The sequence below is a fragment of the Euprymna scolopes genome, chromosome 46 (assembly GCF_053919585.1).
Source record: "Euprymna scolopes isolate OS-2025 chromosome 46, ASM5391958v1, whole genome shotgun sequence".
Lineage (NCBI taxonomy): Eukaryota > Metazoa > Mollusca > Cephalopoda > Sepiida > Sepiolidae > Euprymna > Euprymna scolopes.
In genome coordinates this window covers 179,174,418-179,181,760 of record NC_136527.1, presented here as the reverse complement: position 1 = coordinate 179,181,760, position 7,343 = coordinate 179,174,418, and the positions used below count along the sequence as shown (strand labels likewise).

At 29.5% G+C, this 7,343-nt stretch overlaps 1 protein-coding gene and 1 pseudogene across 1 annotated transcript in view; one reads left to right on the top strand and one right to left on the bottom strand.

The window, feature by feature from the left end:
- The window catches only part of LOC145270589 (uncharacterized), a 9,970-nt gene extending 7,603 nt beyond the window's left edge, over positions 1 to 2,367 (bottom strand). Inside the window, exon 1 of the mRNA XM_080126218.1 lies at positions 2,140 to 2,367. The gene's annotated coding sequence lies outside the window, so the exon portion shown is untranslated. The remainder of the gene's footprint in view (positions 1 to 2,139) is intronic.
- A 3,721-nt stretch (positions 2,368 to 6,088) lies between these two features.
- Positions 6,089 to 6,238, top strand: LOC145271726 (U1 spliceosomal RNA; annotated as a pseudogene).
- Positions 6,239 to 7,343: the final 1,105 nt, after the last annotated feature.

Here is a 7,343-nt window from a genome sequence, read left to right as displayed (position 1 = left end):
AAAAAATGTCAATTGTTAACTTTTTGGGAAAATTTAACATTTAAAATTGAATTAAAAATAGTAGAAAAAGTTTTACATTATTCTGTTTTCTATATGATAAAATTCAGGGTTTTATCTTTCTGGAAAAAAAAAGTTATTCAGAAATAATGGATTTTAATAAACGTAATTTCGTTTTAAAAAACAACAACAACTTGATTTTGCGGCCATTTTTGGCGGTGCCTAATATATACATATACATACAAACACACACACACACACACACACACACACACACACACATATATATATATATATATATATATATATATATATATATATATATATATAAGGAATATACATTTTTGAAAAAAACGATTGAATTTTTTTTTCTATTATTTGGATTATAATACCTTTCTTGTTTGCTTTTTTTTCCACACGTTGAAAAAAAAATTTTTTTTCACTAAATCCAATACGAATACACCTGAAGATAATCGGAGGTTACATCGGCTGAAACGTTGTGGAAAAACACAACCAAGATATTATTAATATTCCAAATAAAACAAAAAAAATTTTCTAATCCTAAAATCAAGGTTTTTCCTATCGCTTTCTCCTACAACAAAAATTAGAAACTGCGACGGATTGTATGTTTTTCAGACTGCAATCTGGCCATGAAGTGGGTGCTCATTTTACATTAAATTTATATAACAAAGTCATAATATTTATACTTTTTGTTTTTAATTCTATTTTTCGGGATATTTTTAATGGCTTTTCAGACAAAAAGGCAAACAAATAATAGATTTTGATTTTTTAACAACTACATTGACTTCAATTGTAAATATTTACCAATTATTTTTTCGGTAAATTTTGATGACATGCCCCAGTGTATTAGAAACACCCCAACCGCCCCATGTTAAAAACGGTTTTCAGAATAAACACCACATAACATTGAAAGCCGTTCTTAACATGGAGTGGTTGTGGGAGTGTTTATACTACGCTGGGGCAGGTCGTAAAAATACCATTTTTTCTATATTAAATTTTTGCTAATTGGCCAATAAATTTTACATTAAATTTATATAACAAAGTCTTAAATATTCATAATTATTGTTTTTAATTCTATTTTTCGGGATATTTTAATGGCTTTTCAGACGTAATGGCAAACAAAAAAAAAGATTTTTTTTTTTTAGCATTAAAACTATGTTGGCTTCGATTGTAAATATTTACCAATTATATCAACATTCAAACGGAATTCTCTAGCGACATAATAGTTAAGGTGTTTTCTGTTCATTTATCCAATAAGTAAACCAACTTCAAATAAAAGGTACTCATGCAGAGAGTGATCCATATTGAAATAATAACGTTATTATTTAAAAAAAGAAAAGCCATTCTTAACATGGGGAGAGGAGGGTGTTTTGTACCTATTATGTACTCTAACCTTACAATTGAATAAAAAAAACATATCATAAAACTTTAATTAAACGTGGAAATACGATTTAAAAAAAATAGTGCTGATCACTCTCTGCATTAGCACCAAATTAAATTATTGTGTTTATCGTAAATATTATTTTCTAAAAAATTACGTCAGTTTTGCTTAAATACACACAATTTCATTGAAAATACTTTTTAAAAAATAGCGCGGATCAATAAGTGCACTAGCACCATTTTCGTATTTGGGAGGTGTGAATATTTTTTAAGTTTGCAATAAAAATAAAACCTTTTTTATGTTTACGATTATTTTAAGAATCAATATTTTGGAGGGGATTGCAAAAAATTAAACTTATTTCAGATCATTTAAAAGTTATTGAATTGGATTGTTTGATACTAGTGCAGAGAGTGATTCGGACGTGAATAATAACGTTATTATTTAAAAAGCCATTCTTAACATGAGGAGGGGAGGGTGTTTTGTACCAATTCTATACTTCAACCTTACAACTGAATAAAAAAAATAATAAAACTTTAATTAAACCTGAAAATACGATTAAAAAAATAGCGCGGATAACTCTCTGCACTAGCACCTATTTTTTTAAAGCGTAAAAAATAACTTATTTTTCATATGTGATTGAAATCAAAATAAACTTATTTTATTATTTAAAATTATTTTAACGTTATTAAATTATACTTTTGTAAAACAAAATACAAAAAAAAAAAAAAAAAAGAATTTACCTTCCATTCCAGGAATATAATACGAAAAAAAAATCTTTTCTTTTGTGTTCAACGCCGAAAATTGCTGTTAGAATTTCTTTAGTAAATTGATACAAATTTTGTTTTGTGTGTCCAATTCATTAAGAAATAAAATATATGAAAATATAAAAGAATCAAAATTATAAGATGAAAAACACGATTTAAACGTGAAATTATTAAAAGAAGAAACAAATCAACTGCTTCAGAACAAAGAACTTTTGTTCATCGTAAAACGGTGTAATCATTATTTTGTTCCTCGTGTAAAAGATTGAACATTTCATTATGATTTGGATTAGTCGAACTACTGTTTACATCCAAGATGAGAACAGTAATCCAAATAATCCAAATATAAAAAAAATGCAAAACTGAATATTTCACATAAACAATTCAAAAAGGAAGGAATTGAAACAAATAGCGAAGTCAATCAAATAACAAAAACTAGATTTGAACCAACAAAAAACAAAATAATCACATGAAAATTGCGACTTATTTTTATCAGATTCGATTCTGTTAACTTTACGATGACCTTAACTTATAATTCCAGACTTAAATCTGATGTTTTACATGCAATCAACGACAAACGATGGAAGTGTAGTAGCTGTTTCTAGTTTGTTTGCGTATTTCAGCAATGTGTCGCGTTGTCACCATTCTGGCTTTCCTTGTCATGTTTTGCGCCCTCCCATGTATTACCCCCTCCTTTAATAGAGAAGTAACGCAATGTTGTAAAATGTCCCGACTCGCAGATGTAAATATGAGAAAAAATATAACAGAACACAAATTGATACTGAACAACATTCAGATCGCCTTGTAATTTGCTTGGACCCTACTATATATACATATATATATATATATATATATATATATATATATATATATATATATATATATATATATATATATATATATATATGTACATAAAACTGTGTGTGGCGTACTGAGAAAAATATTTTTTCTCAAAAATAAAAGTGAACAAAATTTATTTGTACAAAAATCTGTATACATGTTTCTAGTGTATAAAATAATTACACATAAAAAAATTTGGTGATTTTTAATTTTATTTTTGAAAGATCGCTAGTAAATTAGCAGAATAAATAACTGGTGTTTTTTTTTTTTTTTCGTAATTACATTAAAATTGATAAACTAAACCTGTTTTTCTTCTGTCGTCACAAATATAACTTTTAAAAGTATATTTTATATCATTTACATTAATTATCAGCGTTGTTTGCCTAAAATAACTGTTATAGTAAAGCCAGGAACTATGCTATATTATTGATTATCTCGATGACGACGGCGACGATCACGATGACGACAACGACGCTATGAGATTAATATATGAACAAAAAAATATAGCGTCTATTGGCATTTTTTAAATTACTGCTCATAGGCACCGCCAAAAATGGCCGCAAAATCAAGTTGTTGTTGTTTTTAAAACGAAATTACATTTATTAAAATCCATTATTTCTGAGTAACTTTTTTTCCAGAAAGATGAATTTTATCATATAGAAACAGAATAATGTAAAACTTTTTCTACTATTTTTAATTAAATTTTAAATGTTACATTTTCCCCAAAAGTTAACAATTGACATTTTTTGTCTTGCACAAAAAACGTACATAAATATTTAAAAAAAAAAGGTTTTTGAAATAATTAATTTATTTATTTATTGTCTAACTAAGATTTAGGATGATTTTCTAAGAGAATATGCAAAAATATTATAATATAAGTACCTGGATTTCAAATAATTCCACTCATTCATATATGTAACTTGTCATTTCGCGTCGATCTAGAGTCTAGATCGACACTGTTTACGTTTGCGTTTGATAAGAAGCAAACTATGGAAGACCAAACAGGCCAAAAAACTTATTTTTCAGTAACGAAAATTTCAATGTATTATTAAGCTGAGGCTGGCCAGTCCAGATGGGTGACCATTTGTATGAGTTTGGTTTTTAATGTGTATGTGTGTGGGGGCCAGGCTCCCCAAAATGGGGGGGAGGCAATTTAAAGCAGAATAGAAAAAAATTATTTCAGCGCGTTTGGTCCACCGTAGTCGAAAGACGGCAAACGTTTTCAAACGGGATCGAAAAAAAATGATGCTTTTTTTAACACAAAGGGCACAATATTTATCGATTTTTTTTGTATCGATTCTTCAAAGCATGCCCTGTTTAATAATGGGCATGCATTATTCGGCTCGCTAAAAAAAATTGGTAATTTATTTATCAAAGATTTTAAAATGGCTTTTTTCGTATAAATATTAAAAAAAATTTTTTTGTTTTTCTTAGCTTAAATTAATTATTTTACTTAACATATTCACCGAATTTCACACTTCAAAACTAAGGTATGCAAACAATTTTTTTTTTAATCTATAATTCTGTCCCTTACAACAACACAATATGTTTTGTTCAGTTTCAGATGATTATTTCAAGCATATTTGTTCCCACTTCAAAACAAGGGGGGGGGTTGTAAGCAATATATATATATATATATATATATATATATATATATATATATATATATATATATATATATATATATATATAAATATCGTTTATGAAAAATAAGTACACCGTTATAAAGTTCATTCTTCTCTTAATAATCGCTGAAAATTTCGTATTGATCGGATAATTACCTGATTTTCGGTAAATTTTTAAAAAGACGTTGATATGATTAATGGGTGCTTGCACATTTTTATCAAGACATCAAAAAATAAAAATATTGAAAAAAATATATTGTATGTATTCGTTATAGCATAAAGTTTTCATGCAAAAAGAAATCACTTAATTTGATCAAATTTTAATGAGCTCGATCGGGTAACGGCCATCTTTTTTCGCTTAGGAGAAGGGAGCGCCAGGGGGAGATAACTCCAATCACTGCTTACAGTTTGTCAAATTTTGATGATATTATTTAGAAACATGAGAAAAAAAAAATACTTAAAAAATATTTTAGCTTTTCTTCACTTATTTTACAAAGTTTCTGTTTTCTTTTTAAATTTTGTGTTTCATTTTGTCCTTTGTAAATCAATTTTTCGTTTAAAACCACCCCCTACTCCTCGTGTACGTAAACAGCCAAATAGCGATAATAGTTCGATTTCATTAAAATTTGATTTTCCTCAGTAAAAAAGTACTTGATCAGATTAAGTTACTTTTTATTCGGACGGGTACGTACAATATAACTCTTTTTGTTTTTCAATATTTGTTTTTAGTAAGATTTCCTCTGTAAGAAAAAGTACTTGATTCAATTAAGTTACTTTTTTTTCGAAGGACTTTATTCCATAACGGGTACGTACAATATAACTCTTTTTGTTTTTCAATATTTTCTTTTTTTAATGTCTTGATTAAACTGTACAAGTGCCAATTAACGAAATACAAAACTGATTTAATTACATAAATGTGTTTTTGGTTTAGTGCTTTGGTTTGAATTCTAAAAGTTTTCATTCGTTTGTATTTGTTCTCATTGAAAAGATTATGAATTTATGTTGTTCACATGTAAACGACCTTGACATTGAATATTACAGTAAAATGTAAGTTTTGTTAAGAATTGGAATATTTTGTGAAAATGTTAGTAATTTTAAATGATAGTAACTTATTAGTTATGCATTATTGTTATTAGTTTATGAAAAAGTTGTGATATGATCATATTAGTGTTTCTCGGTGGTGAGTATAGAAGTGTAATATATAAACAGTGGTGGGCACCGTAAAAAAAAAAAAAAACATTATACTTCCCTGACGTAAGTCAGGCCTAGGCCCTTCGGGGCCTGGGTAGCATTGTGTCAAGCAAAGACCAGCAAGACCTTGGTCAATGTAGGGGCAACCCTTCATACCAATTGTCACTATCCAGCTCCTCTACTCCCCGGGGAGTTGGTCCCCATTTCTCCTTCACTCCTCACTTTAAAAATCGGTCTTGTGCCTAATTTGCTCGGTGGGGGTGCAAATAAATATCCTTACCTTACGTAGGGGTAACGGTGATCACTAAGGCCGTTCCCCATCCATTGCACTGCGGTTGGGTTGACCTTTGCGATCGTCCCAAATGTGGACGACTCGGACTAGCTATTTCTAAGTGTTGGGTCTGCGTACGCGCTTACCCCGATAATACAATCAAAACCAGAAATCCTCTCATATTTCTTCCAAGTATCTCTCACTCGGAGGTCTGTACTCCCTCCGCTTAATCACCCTTAATCTCTGTAATACCAAGAAACAGGCCATTTCTCTATAGAAAAAAAAACTTGGAAAATTAAGACATTTATAAGTTTTTGGGGATGTTGAAAACGAAAAAAACGTTTAAGATTCCAGCAAACGGCATTCACCCTTGAATTGTCGACTGTTAACAATTTTTGGGTACGCTGAGAACGAATATCGCATTTATTTATTGCGCAAACGAGTACTTATTCATATTTGAAGACATTCTTTATCCAACGTAATCAGTACAGTTTGGCAAGCAAGATGGCCGCCCGTCGTGCATTTAGGTAAAAACACCAAAAAGAGCCAAACGAGCCAAAAAATGACCACACCCCTCCTTTCACTTTCCTAATTTCATCAATTCGGATATATCACACACTTCTCATGATTGAACAAATAATTATTTTTATGATAAACAAATATATATATATATATATATATATATATATATATATATATATTATTTTCGTTTTTTGACACAAACCGATTTTTTTTTTCTTACATCGAATCTGATAATCAAACCCGTCGCCAATTTACCGTTTGCATAGTATGAACTCCAGAAGCGTGGGACTTTTTGAATAAATCTTAGTTGAAACTAAGATTTATTCAAAACATCCTAGCGTCCTGGAGTTCATAAAAGTGGGGGATCATTTTTCTATAATAATTTAACCTAAAATGAGCACCCACACGTTCACCTCCACCAAAAAGAAAAAAAAAAACACATTTTGTTTACATTGGGGAGGGGGCGGGAAAACGGGTGTGTGCAGCAGAAAAGTCCCGTCGTGCGAAAAGCGCGGGTATCTTTCCTAATAAATGGATACGTTTTCAGTGTTTTTAGTTAATGTATAATGTTTAATCCATTCGAAAAGCATGTAATGTTGAACGCTGTTGGAGAACAAGAAAAGCTTACCGTAATGTCTTTGAAGACTCAATAATCGCTTCAAAATAAGAAATAAAACAAAATGTTGGTAGAAAACAACTCAATAAATGTTACTGTGACATTTGTTGGGCGGCAA